The sequence below is a fragment of the Cebus imitator genome, unplaced genomic scaffold (assembly GCF_001604975.1).
Source record: "Cebus imitator isolate Cc_AM_T3 unplaced genomic scaffold, Cebus_imitator-1.0 Scaffold359, whole genome shotgun sequence".
In the NCBI taxonomy this organism is placed as follows: domain Eukaryota; kingdom Metazoa; phylum Chordata; class Mammalia; order Primates; family Cebidae; genus Cebus; species Cebus imitator.
The window spans coordinates 1,725,223-1,748,316 of NW_016107674.1; the positions used below are offsets into that span (position 1 = coordinate 1,725,223).

Below are 23,094 nucleotides of genomic sequence, written 5' to 3' on the forward strand. Positions count from 1 at the left end.
GCCATCAGACTCTCTAGATTAGAAAAAAGTGTCTCAAAATGGTGGATTTTTTAGTTTGCCTTTTTTTTTTAATGGTAGGGAAGCTATGAAGTGTATTTATTACTGCCAAATTCACCTACTCAAGGCTACTTTATGCATAGTGTGTGGCATCCAACCCATGAGTTTCAGGTAGGGAAACATGCACTAATATTAAGGATCCCAGACAGTTTGCTGACTTTGAAGCATTAAATGGGTAATTATCTGTTCAGTTTTTTTCTGCCTTTTTACTTAGGAGACTTCATAGATTGAAAGCACAAAGAACCAAGTGTAATAGAGTTCAAATCTTTTCTAAATAGCATATTCCTTTTAGGTGAAAGCCCAAGACTTGTATACTCATTCCTCATAACCCCTACCACTCCACCCTCAAAAGAATAAAAACATACTTCAAATTGCATGTAATTTTAGGCAGTTTGAAGATCCTTTAAAGCTTCTCCATGGGCTCTGAATTAAGAACTCCTGCTTTAAAGAGTATACCTTTTTTTTCCTCTTCACACAGTTAAATCTTTTGGACTTCTTTCTTGAGGGTCAGTAAGGCAGGCCCTGGGTTTCTGATGTGATCTTTTCAGTGAGTTGTTATATTTAAAATTGGACTTAAGATTTACTCATCATCTGATTGACTGATACAATAAAATGTAAATGATTGTTAGTGTTTTGCTTATTAATTGCTTGACTAATTTTTGGCTACTATCTAAAACATTTGCCAAAATTTCTCAATAATCAATGCTAAGCTTAATTCATCACTGCTAACTTAATTCATTACCTTCTTCCTCTTGAAGGAATTGACTTCTCTTTGTGTAGTCATATTGATTTAATAACACGTATTTTAGTGTCTTCAGCATTTGATGAAGGATTGGCAAACTGAAATATATACAAATTATTTAGAGTTATAGAATGATGATTCATGTGATAGGTTTTTGCCGGTTTTTAAAGTATGTATAGAAATACCTAATGTAGAGGATGGGGTGATGGGTGCAGCCAACCACCATAGCACGTGTATACCTATGTAACAAACCTGCACATTCTGCACATGTACCCCATGTGCATTTATTTTAATTCATAAAATAAAGTATGTATAAAACCACTTATGAGTGAATTTTTATATAGGTAATTTAATTCCAACTGTGTCAAGCTAAGTTAAAGAAGTTATAAAACATTTATATGTGTCTTTTAGACATAGAAAGTTGTTTCACTTTATTTTAAGCTTCCTTGATATTTGCTCAAGTTACATTTTTACCTTGTAAAATAGTTGAAACAAGCATGCCATTTTCAGGTATTATAGTAGAATTCTATTTTGAAAAAGTACTAGTCAAAAGAATCTTTCCTAACTTTCAGATTGCTGCTTGGAACCATTTAAATTACAGAATCATATTAATATGCCTGTGTTACCTGATATCTAACAAGGAATCTATTAGTGCTGTTTCTTATTTATAGTGTCAGTTCTTTGTATCTCTAAGTTATTTATATATAATAGATAAATTTACAGTGTCTTTTTTTCTCACTAGCCATGTGTTTTATCTAATAGTAGATTTACCTTGTAAAATAAAATACAGAGGCACCTCTATTTTCTTGTAAAATTTGTCTGATCTCAAAGACAATACTTCACTTTACTTCATTTTGCTGCCAAATAGAGTTTTTTTCTTCCCCAAAAAGCACTTCAGTGCATTGATGACATACTCATCCGGTTGATGTTCATATTCATCCTAAGACTTGTCTCATGATGCTTGCTTGCTGCTGCTGATTCTCTCATCTTAATTTTCTTTTAAAGTCATGAGAACAACTTTTATGTTTTTGTAGTCAAGGAATATTGGCAGATTCAGTCTCTGCTTGGCTTGTTAACTGCAGTCTCTTTATTGTTGGGACCTCTTATGATATTCTACTGATTTATCTTTCCTTCTCTGCTCTCCATTCTTCCTACTCCCTTCCAAGTAATTTACATATATTCACATTAGGCTCCTGAAACAGAAGTGTTAGTCTTAGAGAGGTTCTTTCACATACCAACCCCATTTTGAGTATCACCTGCTAGAAAGTGAAAGGAGGCTCTGAGTTTGTGAGTTCCATAATAAAAACAACCAAACTTTAGAAAATGAAGTGGAAAACTGCAGTCTGATCATAGCGATAAATTCACTTTGTGTCTGCTGACCACAGTCAGAACATTTTCAAAGTGCTGTTTGTTGACTGTTATACCACAGATGATTTCGGATGTGTTAGTACCAGCTAAGGATGTACTACCACAGCATTTAAAAATTTTGCATGAATACCTCGGATTTCTTTTTCTAAAACTAAATTAAGGAAGAATTTTAGGAAGCTGTTAAGCTGCTTTATTACATATTTCTATTTATGCTTCATCTGTTACCTCATTTATAGGAATCCTTCCTTAAATTTCCTTAAGACCAGGTAATCTTTATCTTGTTCAGATCATGTCAGAACTTTAGCTGTCAGCTTTGGTTTTGCATATCAAAATGTTTTAGGGAAAAGTAATCTACATATAAGTTTGCTTCATATTCTTTCACTAAAATATCTATATTACATTTTTCAAGTATATTTTACACTGACTTTATACCACTGGTTAGTTTTTCTACAAGGAGATATGTATTATTTTTTGTTTGTCTTGCTTTTCCTTATTTACCAAGCTACTGTTGATCACCTGCTATGTGTCAGAGGCTTGGGATTATGATATAAAATGTTTTATGATGACACTTGACAGCCTTTGATAAGAGACTCTTAAAATATGAAACCTTTTATCAGTGGTTTCAGTTTGAGTCATAGTGCGTCTAAAGGAATTCTATAAAATCAACATTTTAGTGTTAGGGTTGAGAAGTCTTTGGTAATGAGGAGACTACTGTACTACATGGTTCATGTGAGCGTGTAGTCAAATTTGCCGTTTGTTTTAAGTTGCTTATAGTTACTTCAAACTTGCTGCCTCTTTAAGATGATGAGCTCCTAAGAGTGGAGAGCTCTACCTGGTCCAGAGGCTGACATATACTATAAATAAGTAATATATAATATGATTGATTAATGTATGATTCAAATTCCATGAAGAGGGAGAAGATGGGAAAGAGCCAAGATGAATAGAAATTTGGCCTAGTTTTTCCTTCCCTGTTGTTGCCTTTTTTTTTTTTTTTTCCTCTATTTCCCTTTTTAAGAAACAGACCATGTTGATTGAAGATACTCTTTGAAGAGGTTGGATAGAGCTCTTCAGGCCGAAGCTGATTTTGTCACTTAGATTTGATTATGTTCTGGGAGATTAATTATCCTTAACCAAATTTCTTTCTTTTTTTTTTTTTTTTTTTTTTTTTTTTTTTTGAGACAGAGTTTCGCTCTTGTTACCCAGGCTGGAGTGCAATGGCGCAATCTCGGCTCACAGCAACCTCCGCCTCCTGGGTTCAGGCAATTCTCCTGCCTCAGCCTCCTCGGTAGCTGGGATTACAGGCACGCACCACCATGCCCAGCTAATTTTTTGTAGTTTTAGTAGAGACGGGGTTTCACCATGTTGACCAGGATGGTCTCGATCTCTTGACCTCGTGATCCACCCGCCTCGACCTCCCAAAGTGCTGGAATTATAGGCGTGAGCCACCGCGCCCGGCCAACCAAATTTCTTAATTATTATTATTTAATGAATTGGAGAGTATCCATGATTTATTAAGTTAAAAAAATTAAGATGCTAAATAAAACATTGTGTAACTTCCCATTAGGTTAACACACACTTAGATAAAGTTTTCATGTCTCTTTGAGCATAAAGAAGAGTGAAATAATTCACTCCCATCTTGATCATATTGAATATCATAGGAAGAAAGAATAGAAGATTATTAGTAGTTGTATTACATGCCTTTCATTGTTTGGCTTGTTATGGGCAGGTATTACTCTGGTAATTAAAACCCAATAAAATACATAAAATTTAAATAAAACACAGCAACAAAACAAAGGATTGAAGTCTGTTTGTTTTAATATAAGCAGTCACATTGGTCTCTATTCAAGTTTGTCTATTTATAACACAAATATTGTGATATATTAGAAAGGAGGGCAAAGCTTGCCAAGCCTTAAGGTTGATCCTGGTTTATCCTTTCTCAAAACAAGGTACCTAATAACCTACATTAGCTAAACTGAGAGATGCTATATTAGTGATTCTTTCCAGATAAAGATCCTGTCTGAAGTAGTTTGCCAGCTTCCCCTAGAAAGAATTGTGGCATTGCTCTCAAGCTTGCTTGCTTCTTTATTTATTTATTTTTATGTTTACTTTATCTTTTCAACTTTTATTTTAGATTCAGGATGTACATGTGTAGGTTTATTACCTGGGTATATTGTTTGATGCTGAGGTTTGGGGTATGGACGATCCCATCATCCAGGTACTAAGAATAGTACCCAACAGTTTTTCAACACTTGCCCCCCTCCCTTTTTCCTTTCTTTAGTAGTCCCCATTGTCTATTGTTGCCATCTATATGTCCATGAGTACCCAGTGTTTAGCTCCCACTTAGGAGAACCTGCATTTTCTGTTCCTGTGTTAATTCTCATAGGATAATGGCCTCCAGCTATATCCATATTGCTGCAAAGGACATGATTTTGTTCTTTTTTTTATCGCTGTGTAGTATTGCATGGTGTATGTGTACCACATTTTCTTTATCCATTCCACCATTCTTGGGCACCTAGGTTGTTTCCATGTCTTTGATACTGTGAATAGGGTCACAATGAACATGCAAATATGTGTGTCTTTTTGGTAGAATGATTTGTTTTCTTTAGATATATCCCCAGTAATGGAATTGCTGGATCAAATGGTAGTTCTGATTTACGTTCTTGGACAAATCGCCAAACTGCTTTCTACAGTGGCTGAGCTACTTTACATTCCTCCCAAGTGTAGAAACATTTCCTTTTCTCCATAGCCTTGCCAGCATCTGTTGTTTTCTGACTTTTTAAGCAATAGTTATTCTCACTTGTGTAAGATGGTATTTCATTGTGGTTTTGATTTGTATTCCCTGATTATTAGTGATGCGGAGCATTTTTTCATGTTTGTTGGCTGCTTGTATGTCGAATTTTGAGAGGTCTCTGCTCATACCTTTTGCCCATTTTTTAAATCAGAGTATTTGTTTTTTGCTTGTTCAGTTGTTTAAGTTCTTGATATGTTGGGATCTGACAGGCAGACCCCCATCTAATGATGGATGAAATTTACTCAGACACAGAATACAGTGAAAGAGTGGGCTGGGGTTTCTGGGCCATTCACTGGAAAAAGTTAAGGACCACCAGCCCTGCACTGGCCTTCCAGGCCTTTATTCAGCACATATTAAATAACAAAGGCTTTGAGTCAATACCACTAGAGGGTTAAAATTAAAGGCCAGGTTCCCAGGCCTAAAGTAGACACCACTGTGGCTAACAAACTTCTGCCACCGCCCTCCCCACTCCCCTGCAAGTAGGAGGCAGTCAAGTGCAGATGGGCAAAGGTTGGTCTTAGGACAACAAGCCATTTAGATAAAGTCCTTTGCATTCCCCTGTTAACTTTCCTATGCTTCAAGCCTCAAGATAAAAGAACTAGCCCATTCTTGCCTGAAACTATGTAAACCACCTAGCCTTCCAAGGGGGTTTTGTGACTGTTTCCTGTAACTATCTCTAGTAGTTTTCCCTTAACATTTTTGCCACCACCCTGACTGAACTACCACAACTGATAGATTCTGGATATTAGACCTTTGTTGGATGCATAGTTTGCAGTATTTTTCTTCCATTTTGTAGGTTGTTTACTTTGTTGATAGTTTCTTTTGCTGTGCAGAAGCTCTTTAGTTTAATTAGGTTCCACTTGTCAATTTTTAATTTTGTTGCAATTGCATCTGAGGACATAATCATAAATTCTTTCCTAAGGCCAGTGTGTAGAATGGTGTTTCCTAGGTTTTCTTCTAGGATTCTTATAGTTTGAGGTTTTACATTTAAGTCTTTAATTCATGTCGAATCAATTTTTGTTTATGGAAGATAGGGATCTAGTTTCATTCTTCTGCATATGACTGGCCAGCTATCCCAGGACAATGTATTGAATAGGGAGTTCTTTCGTCATTGCTTATTTTTGTCAACTTTGTCAAAGATTAGATGGCTGTAGGTGTGCAGCTTTGAGTTTTCTATTTTGTTTCACTAGTTCATGTGTCTGTTTTTGTACCAGTATCATGCTGTTTGGTTACTGTAGCCTTATAGTATAGTTTGCAGTTGGATAATGTGAAGCCTTCAACTTTGTTCTTTTTGCCTAGGATTGCTTGAGTTATTCAGGTTCTTTTTTGGTTCCATATGAAGTTTAGAATAGTTTTTTCCTAACTCTATGAAAAATAAGTAGTTTGATAGGAATAGCATTGAATCTGTAGATTCCTTTGGGCAGTGTGGTCATTTTAATGATATTGATTGTTTCAATCCATGAGCATGGAATGTTTTCCATTTGTTTCTGTCATTTGTGATTTCCTTTAGCCATGTTTTGTAGTTCTTCTTGTAAAGATGTTACCTCCTTGGTTAGATGTATTCCTAGGATTTTTTATATGTGTTTTTTGTGGCTATTGTAAATGATATTTTGTTCTTGATTTGGTTCTCATCTCAAACATTATTGGGTGTATAAAAATGCTACTGATTTTAATACCTTGATTTGTATTCTGAAACTTTACTGAAGCCCAAACATTAAAACAATGTCTGTACAGAATGAGAGAAACAAGGAGCCAGAGAAAGTGAAGTTTGATTACCAGTTGTACTTCTTAAATCTGTGTGCCTGTAGACAAATTGGTCGTTCCCATTGGCTTCCACATCTACTAAATGAGTATAATCATGGGACCTAACTCATGGCATTCTTTAAAAAGATTAAATAACAATCCTAAATTCCCAATACTAAAAGAGTATTCAAATTAAATTAATAGCAGAGAGAAAAGCCATGTAATATCAAATTACACTTAGCACAGGGCCTTGCATGTTGAAATTCTCAATACATAATTTCTTTTGTTTCATTTGTAATTATCAGTACTAATTTACAGAAATATATAATATATACTATATATATAAATATACATATGCAGAATAAAGTACACACGTATACATATACATATATGCTCAGGCCTGCCATTTAGAGCATCCTATTTATAATCTAACTACTCAGGAAACGTGATTAGTTACCAGAAGTTTGCTTTGTGAAAATGCTGTCAAAGAAAAAGAGTTAGATGATCCTGGAGGACATTTCATCCAGGCTGTAGTAGAGCTTGGAAAATTAGGCCCTCCACATTAGTACATACTTCTCTAGCATCCACATTACTCATCTTTGCTAATTATATCAGTGAGCCTCTGTCTTCCCCTCACCGTCTGCCTCTTTCTTCTTATTTCATACATAACATTCATGTATACATTCTTCTTTCATGCATATACCATATGAACTCTGACAGATTTATATTTTTGAACTCTTGTTTGTCATTAACTGTGAACTTCAATATTTTATGCAAAGCAATTAATTTTTTCTTTCCTTTTTAATATCATGTATTTTCTGAATATGTATGCCTTGGTCTTTTAATGCATTAAACTAATTAAAACATCAATTAAGCATATATATTATTTCATCTAATCCTCAAAGCATCTTTGTGAACTAAGTCATATCCATTTTTCAACAGAAATACTGAGGCTAAAGAAGAGTTAAATGAGTTACCTGAAGTTACATAGTTAATAAGCACCACAGTTAGGAATCTGGTCTACTCCATGATTTCAGGCTCACCTTTCCATAGCATCACAAGAACCTGAACAGAAAGGTCCTAGAAATCCCCATTTATGAATCATCTCTCTTAGGGTGGATTACTTGTATAAATAGGTTCATTTTATAGTGATTTTTAGTTGACTCAACTTCATAATAACCTTTCCTGACCTTGTAACCACCCTTTATTAACTGGCATAATGGAAGAAAATAAGAGATTACAGATCCTTGAGAAAAGAAAGAAAAAAAAGTGTCGCGGGTAGGATGGTATCGAATAATTGGAGGACAGCTTTAGGAAGGAAAGATGAGAATATATGTCTAGAAATAACAGGTGAATTGAAGGATGGATGAACCTGGAGGTCAAGACTAGATGTTCTCCATTCAATTAGAAATGAAAGCTTCTTTGGGGAGTGAGTAAAGAAAGGGATGAATATGGATGAGAGTTACGGAAACTTGGAGAAAGGAGGCAGTCTGGAACAATTTTTGTGGGAACGTAAGCACTGAATCAAGCACAGAAGTGTGTTTGAGGTTGTTGCTAGCCTTGTGCTTTAGGAATAGATTTTTTTTGGTCATTTTTTATTGTGATCAAATCCATGAATCATGAAATTTACCTTTTTTTTTTTTTTTTNTTTGAGACGGAGTTTCGCTCTTGTTACCCAGGCTGGAGTGCAATGGCCCAATCTCAGCTCACCACAACCTCCGCCTCCTGGGTTCGGGCAATTCCCCTGCCTCAGCCTCCTGAGTAGCTGGGATTACAGGCATGTACCACCATGCCCAGCTAATTTTTTGTATTTTTATTAGAGACGGGGTTTCACCATGTTGACCAGGATGGTCTCGATCTATTGACCTCGTGATCCACCCGCCTCGGCCTCCCAAAGTGCTGGGATTACAGGCTTGAGCCACCACGCCCGGCCGAAATTTACCATTTTAACCATTTTTTTTCTGTCATGACAGCCAACCATTCAGCATTTAAACCATTTTCAAATGTACAAATCAGTGGCATTAAGTATATTATTAGTCTTCTGCCACTATTTCCATTGTCCATTTCCAGAACTTTCTCATCATCCCAAACAGAAACTTTGTAGCCATTAAATAGTAAATCCTATTCTTCTCTCTTCTTCGCCCCTGACCACTGTTCTATTTTCTGACTTTGTGAGTTTGCATATTCTGTATATCTCATATAATTCAAATCATACAATATTTGTCTTTTTGTGTCTGGCTTATGTCACTTAGCATAATGTTTTCAAGTTTTGTCCATATTGTAGCATGTCAGAATGTCATTCCTTTTAAGGCTGAATAGTATTGTACGTGCATATCATGGATCAAAAAAAATCCATTGTGGCTGGCCGTTGTGGCTCATGCCTAGTCCCAGCACTTTGGGAGGCCAAGGCGGGCGGATCATGAGGTCAAGAGATGGAGACTATCTTGGGCAACATGGTGAAACCCCGTCCCTACTAAAAATTACAAAAATTAGCTGTACATGGTGGTGTACGCCTGTAGTCCCAGCTACTTGGGAGGCTGAGGCAGGAGAATTGCTCGAACCCAGGAGGCGGAGATTGCAGTGAGCCGAGGTTATGCCACTGCACTCCAGCCTGGTGCCTGGTGGCAGAGCAACACTCTGTCTCAAAAAAGAAAAAAATCCATTGTGTTTGTTTGCTTGCTTATTTGTTTGTTTGTTGAGACAAGGTATCACTCTGTTGCCCAGGCCTGAGTGCAATGACACAATCATGGCTCACTGCAGCCTCAACCTCGGGCTCAGGTGATCCCTTTACTTGAGCCTACTGAGTATCTGGGACTACAGGTGTGTGCCACCATGGCTGGCTAATTTTTTATTTTTTATTTTTTGTAGAGACGAGGTCTCGCTATGTTATTCGTGCTGACCTTCAACTCCTGGCGTCAAGCAGTCCTCTCAACTCAGCCTCCAAAAATGTTGGGCTTACATGCATGAGCCACGGTGAAAAATTTATTATTGATAGGCATCTGAGTTGTTTCTAACTTTTGACTATTGTGAATGTTGCTGCAGTGAACATTGGTGTACAACATAATCAGTTTTAAAACTAGATTGATTTTATGGAATTACTGTTTTAATTATTGTTTCATACTATTTAAGTCATTCTGAAAGTGTGATAAATTTGTATGAGGAAAAGAGGGGATTATATGACTACTTTTCACGTTTTTGCTGAGCACATGCTAAGGTTGTGATGATCATAACCTGCTTCAAGAATTCATACCGATCATCTAATAGAATAGAAAAGTATTATTATTGTTAGATTTCCATCTCACTTTTTGGGAATAATCTAATTAGTTTCACCATGAGGATAAGTGGTTCTTTAAGTCACTTATAAAGGGTGATCCTAGTCAGCTAGGTAACAGTTTATTTTTATGGTTTCAAGTTATTTTAGAGTTGTGCATACTGCATAGCATTGCCAGCACTTTGCACTGAGAGTGACTTTATTCATGAACACATCATGCTTTCTCCTATTATCAGCTCAGCACATGAGATTCTAGAAATTTGTCTTGGATGTTGAGAATTTAGTCATGTTATGGATCGTTAACTTTTTTTTTTCTTTTTAACCAAGCAAGAAATTAAGTTTTAACTTTTAGTTGGACAACACATATATCTAGGATAAGTGTAGTAATTTATAAACAAAAAACTTAAGACTGACAATTTAGCCTTCTAGTTAATTACTTTTAAATTTGAAATAGTTAAAATAGTTTTATCGTATATTATTAGTATGTGTTTGGAGCTGATATCAAAAGAAAGGATAAAATAAATTGTAATAGTTCAAATATTTTACATGAGATAGCCAAGTAAAAAGTTCCTTCAAGGCTTTTACAAATGATAGCTAGACAGTAATTATTCTGTTTGAACATAAGAATATAATGACTCAGTTAAGGTAAGAACTGTCTGTTAAGCTATCTCAGTAGGCTGATTTACATTTATACAGTCATGAAAATGATAAGGAATTAATTACTTAAAAACCAAGATAGCTAGCAATTTTTCATAACTAGCAATGAGAAAATATTTCAGCACCTACCAAAATTCATATGTATATACACATAGACACACACACACACACACACACACACACACGTATATTTTTGATATCGGGTCTTACTCTGTCACCCAGGCTAGAGTACAGTAGTGCAGTTTCGGCTCGCTGCAACCTCTGCCCTCTGGGCTCAAGCTATCCTTCCACCATAGCCTCCTGAGTAGCTGAAACCATAGGCATGCACCACCACACCCAGCTTTCGTGTGTGTGTGTGTGTGTGTGTGTGTGTGTGTGTGTGTGTGTTTTTAGTAGAGACAGTGTCTCACCATGGTGCCCAGGCTGATCTCGAACTCCTGAGCTCAATAAATCTGCCCACCTTGGCCTCCCAAAGTGCTGGGATTATAGGTGTGAGCCACAGCACCTAGCCCAAAATTCATATTTTAATAAAAGGGATGTATATCTAATATTTACTAAAGGAGTATTAAAGTTAGAATTAATAGCCAATATAGTAAAGACCAATTTAACTTACATTCTGTAAGTGAGATACCTAGGTGATTCTTTGTATTTTGGTTATAGTTCATGTTTCTGTCAGCATTTTGTACAGAGTTCTGTGAAGCTGATCTTATCCTTGAAATTTAGAATTGCTGTAATTCTTTTTAATGTGGAATATAACAATCTCAGTCTTTCTGGAATCTGTAATTTCAAAAACAACATTTTTCTTTTTGATTGATCATAGCTATTATTGGAATAGCTGGTAACATGCGACATAATACTATAATTTAGACTGAAAAATTGATTTGTAAATTATGTCTACTCAGCTTACATTTCTGTGTTTCTAGTCTCCAGAGCATCTTTTGTACTTGTTTTTCTGCAGAAATTACTTCTTAACATAATGTTCTTACATTTTCCCATGGGAAGAGGAAAACTCCATGGTCAATTTTCTTGTCTGAAGTATAAAAAAGAAACTCTTTACACAAAAATAGAAGGAGAAACAAAGTGAGATTCAGAATTTCCAACATAGGAAATAAACATTTTATTCCATTTAACCTTTTAACAAATGCACTTTACACATTGTGTGTGTGTGTGTGTGTGTTTGTGTGTGTGTGTGTTTGTGTGTGTGTGTGTGTGTACTTCGGCATTTCTGTTCATCCTATGATCAATGTCAAGGAGATGAGAATTTATGAATATGATGATTCAGAAGATTTCAGATTTGAGACTAATGCCCACATAAATCATTCTCCCCTCTCTTCTTTTGCAAGTAAACCATAGAGTAATTCTTAGAATCATTAGATAACAAGTTAGGTAGGGAACTATTATGTATTTAATGATTTCCCTGTTAAAATTCACTTTTGAAATATTTACTTAACTATTCAAATAATAAATCCGCTATCCATTTAGAATGATCAGGAAGGATCAATTTAGAGATTTTTAAAAATTATAAATTGACGAATTGTCATTACAATTATAATATTTAGAGGTACAAAGTGATGTTTTCTGTATACAAAGTGGAATTATTAAATCAAGCTAACTGACGTTCTTCACCTCACATACTTCACCGTTTGCACATTTGAAATTGGCTGTCTTAGCAATTTTGAAATGTATAATATACTGTTGTTAACTGTAGTTGTTATGCTGTGCAGTATATCCCCAAAACCTCTTTCTTCCTGTCAGATTGAAACTGTACCCTTTGATCAACAGCTCCCTATTTCCCCCATCCCCTAGCCTTTGGTCACCACCAAGCATTCAACTGTCTTCTTCTATGAGTTAGATTCTTTTCAGTTTCACATGTGAAAACATGCAGTATTTGTCTTTGTGTGCCTACCTTATTTCACTTAGCATAACGTTCTCAAGATTCTTCTATGTTGTCACAAATAACAGAATATCTTTCTTTAAAGGCTAAATAATGTTCCATTGTTTATGTATACCACATTTTCTTTATTCATCTGTCTGTGGACATTTAGATTGATTCCATATGTTGGCTATTATGAATAGTGTTGGAGTAAACACAAGAGTACAGATATCTCTTTGACATACTGATTTCAAATCCTTTGGATATATATCCAGAAGTGGGATTGCTGGATCATATCATAATTCTACTTTTAGTTTTTGGAGGAACCTCCATATAGCTTTCCATATGCCTGTACTAACTTACATTCCCACCATTAGTATACAAAGGTTTCCTCTTTCCACATCCTCGCAAACACCGATTATCTTTTGTAGTTTTGATAATGTGGTGGTATCTCATTATGATTCTAATTTATACTTCCCTAATGCTTAGTGATATTGAAAAATTTTTCATACATGTATTGGCCATTTGTATGTTGTCTTTTGAGAAATGTCTATTCAGGTTCTTTGCCCATTTTTAAATCAGATTGTTTTCTTGCTTTTGAGTTTTTTTGAGTTCCTTATATGTTTTGGATATTAATTCCTTATCACATGTATGGCTTACAGATATTTTTTCTGAATCTGTAGGTTGTCTCTTCTCTCTGTTGTTTTCTTTGCTGTGCGGAAGGATTTTAGTTTGATGTAATCCCATTTGTCTATTTTTGCTTTTGTTGCCTAAACTTTTGGGGTCAAATTCAAAAAATCATTGCCCAGACCAGTATTGTGTAGCTTTTTATCAATTTTTTCCTAGTAGTTTTACAGTCTTCTATATTTAAGTATTTGTCTTTGTTTGTTTCTGCTGCTATAACAAAATACCACAGACTGGAAAATTTGTAATGAACAGAAATGTTTTCTCAGAGTTCTGGAAGCTGAGAAGTCCAGAGCGGTGTTTGGTATGTTAATCAAGGGGCTAGTATGTGATTAGGGCCTTTGTTCTGGGCCATCCAGTGGTGGAAGGGAGGAGAAAGAGAGAAACTCTCTCAAAAATCAATTGACCATAAATATCTGGGTTCATTTCTGATCTGTCTATTCTTTTCCATTGGCCAGCATGTCTGTTTTTATGCCAGTACCATGCCGTTTTAATTATTATAGCTTTGTAATACAGTTTGAAATTAGGAAAAGTGATACTTCCCACTTTATTCTTTTTGCTCAAAGCTGCCTTGGGTAGTTAGGGTTTTTTGTAGTTCCATAGGAATTTTAGAAGTTTTTTTTTTTTTCTATTTCTGTAAAAAATGTGATTGCAATTTTGATAGGGCTTATATTGAATCTGTAGATCACTGGGTAGTGGACATTTTAACAATATTAATTCTTCTAATTCATTAACAAGGGGTATCTTTCCATTTATTTGTGTCTTCAGTTTCTTTCATCAGTGTTTTATAATTTTTAATATGTAGGTCTTTCACTTTCTAAATTTATTTCTAATTATTTTATTCATTTTTTGTAACTATTAAAATGGGATTGTTGATTTCAGTTTTGGGTTGTGTGTTGTTAGGATATAGAAATGCTACTGATTTTTGTGTGTCGATTTTATATTCTACAACTTGACTGTATTTATTAGTTCTAACAGGGTTTTTTTTTTTTTTGTGGAATCTTTATAGCACTTTGTATATAAGATCAGCAAATATCAACAGTTTTACTGCTTCCTTTCCTATTTGGATGGATGCCTTTTCTTTCTTTCTCTTGCCTAATTGCTCCAGCAAGGACTTCCAGTACTTTGTTGAAGAGAAGTGGTAAGAGTAGTCATCTATGCCTTGTTCCTGATCTTAGAAGAGAAACTTTCAACTTTTTATAATTGTATAGAATGTTATCTGTTGGCTTGTCAGATGTGGCCTTTAGTATGTTGAGGTACATTTCTTTCATACCAATTTTTTTTTCAGAATTTTTTTTTTATCATGAAAGGATGTTGAATTTTGTCAAATTCTTTTGCCATAGCTAATGAGATGATCATATGAGTTTTCCTCATTTTGTTAATGTGGTTTATCACATTTATAGACTTGTGTAGTTTAACTGTCCTTTCAGTCCTGGGATAAATCACACTGATTGTGGTGTATGATCCTTTTAATGTGCTATTGAATTTGGTTTGCTAGTAGTTAGTTGAGGATTTTTGCATTTATTTTCATCAAGGATATTGGTCTATAGTTGTCTTGTAATGTCCTGTCTGGTGTTGGTATCAGGGTAATGCTGGGTTTGTTAAAAGAGTTTGGAAGTATTTTCCCCTCTTGGATTTTTGGGAAGAGTTTGGTAGTATTATTAGTTCTTTAAATGTTTGGTAAAGATCACCTTGAAGCCATCAGGTTCAGGGGTTTTCTGTGATGGGAAACTTTTTATTACAGATTCAGTCTCCTTACTTGTAACTGGTTTGTTCTAATTTTCCGTTTCTTTATGATTCAGTCCTGATAGATTGTATGTGTCTAGGAATTTATCCATTTCTTCTAGGTTATCTAATTTATTGGCATATAGTTCATAATAATCTCTTATGATCCTTTGTATTTCTAAGGTATCAGTTGTAATATCTCTTCTTTCATTTCTGATGTCATTTATTTGAATCTTTTTCTTTCTCAGTCTAGGAAAGGGTTTGCCAATTTTGTTTATCTTTTTAAAAAATCTATTCTTAGTTTCATTGATTTTGTTTTTCCTGTTTTTTAGTCACTAATTTTTAAATTTCTGCTGTGATCTTTGTTTCCTTCTTTCTGCTAACTTTGGGCTTAATTTTTCTTTTTCTGTTTCCTTAAGATATAATATTAGGTTGTTTGAGATCTTTCTTTTTTTATATATAGATGTTTATTGATATAAATTTCCCTCTTAGAACTGCTTTTGCTGCATCTCATCAGTTTTGGTATGTTGCTTTTTGTTTGTCTCAAGATATTTTTTTGGTTGCCCTTTTTATTTAGAATTACTTGCAGGCTCATTTGGCTGTATAGTCTGTGAATAGTTGTAGGGGTTTTTTTACATATATATATTTTAAAACAAAATTTGGGAGATGAAGTCTGTCTTGTTTACAGCTTTATTGAGGAATAATTGATTTATAATAAACTGCACATATTTAAAGTGTGCAAGTTAATTAGTTTTTACGTTCGAAGTCACTGTTCACACGGTAAGACAATAAACATGTCCATCACCCCCAAAATTTTTCTTGCAGCTGTTTCTAATCTTTCTCTATTTTCCTTCTTCCTTTTTCCATATCCTCACTCCCTTCTCTGGCAATCGTCTGCTGTTTATATTCATTTTCTATAAATTTATATCAATGGAAACATACAGTATGTGTTTTATTCAGGGAATGTGTCTGGCTGCTTTCAACATTAGATTCATCCATGTTGTCACATTTATCAATAGTCCTTTTTTTTTTGGCTGAGTATTATTTTGTTGCATGACTGTATCACCATTTACTTATAATTTACTAGTTGATGGACATTTGAGATATTTCTAATTTTTGGCTACTATGAATAAATTGCCGTCAAACTTGGGTACAAGTCTTTTTGTGGACATACACTTTCTTTTATTTAGGGCAGGGGCTGGCACAGAACCAGATAGCAAATATTTTAGGCCGTATAGGCGTGCATTGTTCCTTCCTGCACTGTGGCCTGAGAGCTCCAGGTGGTAAGCCAGGGTAGTCATGGAATGCACTTCATTTGCCTTCTCTCTTTCAGGTACCACTGACTTGCTCTGCCTGTTATTTAGTTTCTGAAAACCATTGTTTTTGTTTGTTTTGTTTGTGGTCTTATTTATCTTGGTTGAGTCTATACATTTTAATGTAGTTATGTTTCTTTTTAAAAAGTATAATGCATTTGTATTTAAAATTATTATGCCCAGATTATGTGAGTTTTTGTTTTTATATTTATGCAGCTCTATACTAAGAAGGGGATGAATGACTTTAAGATTACCTGGAAGCTCATCTCTTAAAATATTTATCTATCACTATTAAAATATGTTAATCTATCAATTAATATTATATCCCTTGTTTAGAAGTCAATCTGTCCCTCTTACTGATTGCTTATGTTGGTTTTTTCTTTGTGCTTTTTGTATTAGTTATTACAACCTTTTATATTATGAAATGTAATACCCATGTAGGAAGTTCATGAAACATAAATATACAGCTTATTGAAATTTTGTGTAACTAATACCCATTTAATCACTACTTAGGGTAAGAAAAATAATATTGCCAGCATCCTAGAGACCCATGATGCCTTTTTCCAATCACAATTTTCTCCTGCCCAAAGATAGCCACTATCCCAACCTCTGTGGTTTTTACTTCTTTGCTCTTCTTTGTACTTTTACTACTTAGGTAGTCATCTGTAAAATTAGTGTTTGGTTTTGCCTGGTTTTGATCCTTACATAAATACAACTGTATTAGTTTGTTCTCGCATTGCTGTGAAGAACTACCTGAGACTGGGTTATTTATAAATAAAGGAGGTTTAATTGACCCACAGTTCGGCAGATGCACAGGAAGCATGCCAGGGAGGCTTCAGGAAACTTACAGTTATGGCAGAAGGCAAAGAAAAAGGAGGCAGGCCTTACATGGCTGGAGCAGGAGGAAGAGAGAGCAAAGGGGGAGGTGCTACACAGTTTTAAACAAGCGTGTCTCATGAGAACACACTATCATGAGAATAGCAAGGGGGAATTCCACTCCCATGAGCTGCTCACCTCCCACAGGTCCCTCCTTCAACACTGGGGATTACAGTTTGACATGAGATTTGGATGGGAACACAAATCCAAACCATATCAATAACCTTTGTTCTTTTATGTCTGGCTTTTGTTCAGTATTATGATTTTGAAATTCATTCATGATGTTGTGTGGAATTCATTCCTTTTCACTGGTTTATAATGCTATATATAGGCATTTGATGGATACCACTTTGAGATGCTTACCAATAATAGCCAAACATACTGCACATGTGCTTTAGGACACATATATTCACACAAAATTGGAATTGCCAGATCTTAGGGTAGGCACATGTTCAACCTAGGAGATAATGTGTGTTATAAATTTCATCTACTTATTGGCTTCTTTCAGCCTCTAAATGATCTCATTTTAACTTTTAAAAATGTTATTTATTTTTGAGATGAGGTGTCTCACTCTGTCACCCAGGTTGGACTGCAGTGGTGTAATCATAGCTTATTTGAGTCTCAAATTCCTGGGATCAAGCAATCCTCTCGCCTCAGCCTCCCAAGCAGCTGGGACTACAGGTGTGTGCCACTATACCTGACTAACTTAAAACTATATATGTTGTAGACATAAGGTTTTGCTACATTGCCCAGGCCAGTCTTGAACTCCTGACCTCAGGTGATCCTCCCACCTTGGTCTTCCCGAGTGCTGGGTTATAGGTGTGAGCCACTGCACTTGACCAGTTTTTTTTTTTTAATTCAAAAATAATTTTAGACTTACAGAAAAGTGGCAAAAATATTTCAGAGTATTCCTGTATATCTTTCACATTGCTTCTCCCATTTTTAATATCTTACCTAACTGTAGGACATTTATTAAAACCTGAAAATAAACATTGATACAATGCTATCAACTTATTTACATTTATTGTTCTAATTTTGCCAATTTCCCCAATAATATGCTTTTACTCATCTAAGATCCACTACAAGATCCCATATTACATTTAGTTGTCATGGCTCTTTAATCCAATCTGTGGTAGTACTTTCTTCTTCTTTTCATGACCTTGATACTTTTAAAAGAATACCAGCTGGTTATTTTGTAGACTGTCACTTAGTTTGGCCTTCCTTTTGCGTTTTTTGGCAAGAACCTATGAAAATGATGCCTTTCTCAGTGCCTTATATGTTGATAGTGAAGGGGGAGTATTGATAAACCTTATTACTGGTGATAGTTAACCGTAATTACTTGGTTAAAGTTATTAGCATGGTTTCTCTATTCTAAAATTGCAATTTTTTTGTTTTTTATTATTACGTTTTTCTGGGGAGAAACTTTGAGGCCATGCAATTATCATGTTTCTCATTAAACTTTCATCTTCTAATTTTAATACCTTTTGATGTTTTTAGCTTGCAACAATTACTACTGTGGTGGTTTTAAATTTCTGTTTGGTAAATATTTTAAATATTGGTGAATTTAAATTTTTCTCATTCTTTTTCATGTATTAAGAGGAATTCTACTGTAAACAAGAACTGTCTCTTTTCATGTATTTATTTATATTGGTATAGACTTTTTAAAAATATTCATTTATTTTTTATAGAGACAAATTCTTACTATGTTCACCAGGTTGGTCTTGAACTCCTGGCCTCAAGCAATCCTCCTGTCTTGGCCTCCCAAAGTGCTGGGATTATAGATATGAGCCACCACACCTGGCTTATTGGTATAGACTTAAGAATAGAGTTGAATCTTGAACAATGCAAGAGCCCTGAACCCCTTGCAGTAGAAAAATCTGCATGTAAATTTTGACTCCCCCAAAACTTAACTACCAATAGCTTACTGTTGACCAGAAACCTTACCATTAACATACACAGTCAATTAACATATATTTTGTAGTTATATGTGTTACACACTATAGTCTAAAAGTAAGCCAGAGAAAAGAAAATATTATGAAAATAGTAAGGAAGAGAAAATATATATGCTATTTTTTAGACAAGAGTAGATCATTATGAAGGTTTTCATCCTTGTCATCTTCATATTGTGAAGGCTGAGAATGAGGAGGGTTTGTTCTTGCTGTCTCAGTGAAGAAATCTGCGTATAAGCAGACCTACGTGGTTCAAATTCGTGTTATTCAGGGGTCAGAGCTTTATTTTATTTTATGAGTTTTAATACTATAATTTTATTTTAGTGTTTGGACTTTGACCATTGGGAACTCGTTCAAGTTGGCTTCTGTGCCTTTTCAACATGCTTCCATCATTTCTCAGTAATTCCTTACTTTCTAGTACCTCAGGATGTTCCAGAATCTTCTATTTTCTTTTCTCAGCCCAGGAATTAGCTGTTTCTCTAAGGAGCCCTGGTTTCCTTTATTGGTGAATGATGGAAATAAAAATTTAATCCTAGTGTGGTCATTGCTTCTGGGTGTCTTTCCAGGCCCTCTCTGTTGTCAGAGCTAGGAATGTATCACATACTAACAAGCACCTACATGTATATTTGTATTTATTTTTTCTTCCATGTCAGTATATTAAAAGGCATGAGGCCCTACTGATAATCCTAATTCAACATCAAAATATTAATTCTATCCTTTCCCCTTTTGTTATTTGTAACTCTTCATATAGTGAGAAACCTGCATCTCATTATCCATATTTGTTTGTAAAATCCTAGTATATAAAGTATTTTCATAATTACTGACCAGTACCCATGTGAGAAACAAGTTTACTAACTCAAGTACAGTGTTTGTCTACAGTTCTGTCTGTAGCCTTACAGAATATAGTCAAAATACTGTTTTCTGAAGTTACTTAAATTAGTTCCTTTTCATCCCCATCCCCCTTAATGTATATTATTTATTTGCAATATAATTATTTTCATTCCTTTTTGGGTTCTCTGAACATATTGATTTTAATTGATTGGTGTATGAGATATTGTAATGGTTCTAAGTCCTAACTATATAAAAGATATTCTCATAAATATGTCACTCTTCACTCATCCTGCTACCCTAATCTTATTCCCCCATGATTTCTACCTGTTTGCACCTATCCCTTGTGGGAAAACTTTCTGTTTTAGCCTTCCCGTAATTCCTTTGTACAATGGAACAGATACATGAATGTTTTATACTTTTTCTTTTTTTTTCCAAGCCTACGGCACCCGATATTCCCACATGGTCTTCCATCCAAGTACTAACCAGGCCTGACCCTGCTTAGATTCCAAGATCAGACGAGATTGGGCACATTCAGGGTGATATGGCCGCAGACTGTTCATACTTTTTCTTTATCCAAAGGATAGCATACTACATATCCTCTCTTGCACCTTCTATTTTTTCACTTAACACAGTAAATATGTCCTGGAAATCATTTCCTGTTGGTAAGTAGAGATTGTTCTCATTTTTTATAGCTGCATATTATGCCATTGTGTGAATTTAGCCGTGACTTACTTAACCACTCTGCTATGTCTGAGCATTTAGGTTGTTCTCAACATTTTGCAACTGCAAGTGTTGCTGCAGTAAATAGCCTTGTGCATATGTATTTTTTAGTTTTTGGAGGTACATCTTCAACGACACTGTCAGAAGGAAGATTACTGGGTCGAAAGCTAAGTGCATGTGTAGTTTTGCTAGATGTTGCCAAATTTCCCTCCAGAGGGGTTGTACTAGTTTGCATTTCCAGCAGTAGTATATGAGAGTGTCTGTTTTCCATAGCCTGCAGAATGTATTGTCCATACGTTTTAATTTTGCCAATCTGATAAGTGAGAATGGTATCTCAGCGCTGTTTTAATTTGCATTTTTCTAGTGAGGAGTGAGTTTGAATATTTTTACATATGCTTATTGTCCCCGTTCTATATTTTTTGAAACATCTTTTAAAAGTGTTTTTCCTATCTCTTCTCAATGTTTAAAGAGTTATTTATTTATTAAAGTTAGTAGCCCCTTTTCTATGATATATGTTAACAGATATTTTCTCCCAGTTTGTCAGTTATCTTTTGACTTTGTTTATGGTGGGTTTTTTTGCCATGCCATTTAAAAAAATTTACATAGTATGATTCACCAACATTTTCTCTTATTTCTTTATTATGTCAAGGTTGAAGAGGAATTCACACAGGTTTTCTTTTAATACTTGTAAGGTTTCTCCTTTTTTTGTATTTAGATTCCCAATCAATTTAGAGTTTATTCTTGTGACTTGCGTGAAGTTTGGATCTTAGTCTATCTCTTGATAAACATAAATTATTTATTTTATTTTATTTTTTGAAATGGAGTCTTGCTTTGTCATTGGGCTGGAGTGCAGTGGCGCAATCTTGGCTCACTGCAACCTCTGCCTCCTGGGTTCAAGCGATTCTTCTGCCTCAGCCTCCCAAGTAGCTGGTGCCACAGGTGTGTGCCACCACGCCTGGCTAATTTTTGTATTTTTTAGTAGAGACGGGATTTCACCATGTTGGCCAGGATGGTCTCGATCTCTTGACCTGGTGGTCCACCCACCTCGGCCTCCCAAAATGCTGGGATTACAGGTGTGAGCCACCGTGCCTGGCCAAATTACTAATTTTAATGTAATCAGATATACTAGTGTTTTCGTACATGGCATATTTTTATCTGTGTGGATAGCCAGTTACCCTGCATTATTTATGAGAAAGATCATCCTTTCACTGCTGCTCTGCAGTGCCACCTTTCTTATAAATCCAATGCCTATGTGTAGGTCTGTTTCTAGGTTCTCTGTTCTACTGACCTTGTTTGTCCTAATGTCAATCACATTTTCGTTATTGCTAAAACTTTATGAGAAGAAGTCTTGATATCTGTTAAGCAAGTCTTCCTACTTTGTTGTTCTTTAGGATAATTTTTTATATTTTTGCCCTTTTGCTTTTCCTCATATATTTTCGAATGAGCTTATGACATTTCTCATACAAATTCTATCTGAAGTTTTTAGATTGCATTTAATATTTAGATCAGGTTTAAATATTTTATGTGGTAACAATGTTGTGATTTCCTATCTATGGACATGTTGTATTATTTCATTTACTTAGGTTTCTTAAATTTCTTACAATAATGTTTGATACTTTTATGAATTAAGGTTTTTCACTTCTTTTGTTAGTTTTATTCCTAGATTAAAAACTTTTTTTATAATATCGTTTTGAATTGCAGCATCCATAGTTTCATTTTTTAACTACATGTTGCCGGTAATACAATTGTTATTTTTCTCTAATTGATCTAGTATCCAGGAATCTTATGAACTCAGTGATTAATCTTAATATTTTTTCTGCATTTTGGGGGAAATACATATATATATAGATATGTGTGTATATATATACACACACACATATATATACACACCTATATATGCAGAAAAATATTAATATTAACATATATATAAAACGTACATACATATATATAGAGAGAATGCTTATGACTAATGTGAACTTTTTTCCCTCTAATCTTTAGATTATGTTTTTCCTTGACTTTACATTGGCTAGGACCTCTAGTACATTGTTAAAGAAAAATGGAGATAGAGGGTGTTTTTGCATTCTTCTCCATGTAAAATTTTACAATTTCCTCATTAAGTGTTTTCTGTAAGGTTTGATTTATTTATTTACTTAGATCATTTATATAAAATTGAAATAGTTAGCTTCTCTTCCTTGTTTGCTAAGAGTACTTATATAAGGGTGTTTAATTTTTTCAAATACCTTTTCTGCCATTATAACAACATGGTCTTTTCCCCCATCCTGTTCCTCAGGTAATTACAATGGTGAGTTATTTAATATTGAATGAGTTTTAAGATAAACCCAATTTGATGGTGATGTATTGTCTTCCAAAAATTTTTTTATTAGATTTGTTTTTTACTAGTTTAAAAAAATTATTTTCCCATTTCTTTGCTTCTTTTTTCTTCCTTTCCCTCTTCCTTTTTCTTCCCCCTTTCCTCATTTTCTCTCCTCTTCCT

At 34.8% G+C, this 23,094-nt stretch overlaps 1 protein-coding gene and 1 pseudogene across 1 annotated transcript in view; one reads left to right on the plus strand and one right to left on the minus strand.

Annotated features, from left to right (window-relative positions):
* RNGTT (RNA guanylyltransferase and 5'-phosphatase) overlaps positions 1–23,094 on the plus strand; it is a 347,127-nt gene that overhangs the window by 259,863 nt on the left and 64,170 nt on the right. The window lies entirely within an intron of this gene.
* LOC119467980 lies at positions 20,315–20,433 on the minus strand (annotated as a pseudogene).